General features: G+C 39.6%; 1 pseudogene; it reads left to right on the forward strand.

Annotated features, from left to right (window-relative positions):
• The first annotated feature begins 226 nt into the window (after nt 1-226).
• Nucleotides 227-345, forward strand: LOC112469173 (annotated as a pseudogene).
• Nucleotides 346-776: the final 431 nt, after the last annotated feature.

Genomic DNA, 776 nt, shown 5'->3' on the forward strand with positions numbered 1-776 from the left:
ATATACACACACACAAAAGGCAAAACCAGAAATAAATATTCCTCTCATCTGAAGTCTATACTTTTCTATTCAACTGCTTACATTAAATATCCTTTGGGTTGTCTAAGTCCCTTCAAATTTAACATGTCCCCAAACTGAATGATTTATTTTCCCCAAATCTTTACCTACTATATTCTTCTCTATGTAATTTAAAGTCATCATTCTTCCTTTCAAACCCCACATCTAAGTCTACGGCCATGCCACCCTGAATGTGCCCAATCTCGTCTGATCTTGGAAGCTAAGCAGGGTTGGGTCTGGTTAGTACTTGAATGGGAGACCACCTAGGAAGACCAGGTGCTGTAAGTGTTAAACAAACAAACAACCAAGCAAACATCAACCGCACATCTAACTTGTCAGCAGTGTAACTTCCTTCAGTTAAAATAAATCCTAAGTCTAAACATCTCTCATCACTTCACTGCCACCATCTTGTTCAAGCCACTATTGTGTCTTCCATGAAGAAGTCCTTCTTTGCAGTTTGTTCTGCATTAAGCAGAGTAATCTTTTTAAAATGTGGGAAAGTATTCTTTCTTAGCTTAAAACCCCTCCAGTGGAGCCCAGTCTCACACAGGGTAAATCCTAGATGCTTAACATGATTAAAAAGGTTCTGTGTAATTAGGCTATGTCTTCACTGTTTGTCTGATCTGACCCCTCCTGGTCCCTCTCCTGGTTCTATTGTAGCCACAGCTACTCACTCGCTTGATATTTCTTGAGCAAATCAATATATTCAGTCATCGAGG

The sequence above is a fragment of the Pteropus alecto genome, unplaced genomic scaffold, assembly GCF_000325575.1.
Source record: "Pteropus alecto unplaced genomic scaffold, ASM32557v1 scaffold106, whole genome shotgun sequence".
Taxonomy (NCBI): domain Eukaryota; kingdom Metazoa; phylum Chordata; class Mammalia; order Chiroptera; family Pteropodidae; genus Pteropus; species Pteropus alecto.